Here is a 245-nt window from a genome sequence, read left to right as displayed (position 1 = left end):
GCTGCTGCTGCTGCAGCCGACAGTCACAAAGACACCCCAGCAGGTGCAGCGGCGGCTCAAGTCGATAAGAAGTGTAAACCCCCGTGAGGCTCTGTAGAGACACTCCGCCCTGCAGCGCAGCAGCAAGGGTTTGCGGCGAGGGTTTAGGGTTTGGCGAGGGCCGAAGCAGCATCGACAGGTTGCTGCCAGCCGCAGGTCCGTCGCAGCAGCGCAGAAGGCGGCAGCAGCAGCAGCAGCTCCTGCTG

At 64.1% G+C, this 245-nt stretch overlaps 1 protein-coding gene across 1 annotated transcript in view; it reads right to left on the bottom strand.

Moving 5' to 3' along the window:
* The window catches only part of ETH_00036865 (uncharacterized protein), a gene marked incomplete at both ends in the record, with an annotated part of 1,604 nt that overhangs the window by 1,030 nt on the left and 329 nt on the right, over nt 1-245 (bottom strand). The gene's annotated exons all lie outside the window — the stretch shown is intronic.

This window comes from Eimeria tenella, genomic scaffold, assembly GCF_000499545.2.
Source record: "Eimeria tenella Houghton genomic scaffold, Eth_scaff2210, whole genome shotgun sequence".
Lineage (NCBI taxonomy): Eukaryota > Apicomplexa > Conoidasida > Eucoccidiorida > Eimeriidae > Eimeria > Eimeria tenella.
Note: the sequence above shows the minus strand (reverse complement) of the source record. Positions and strands in the feature narration are given on the sequence as shown.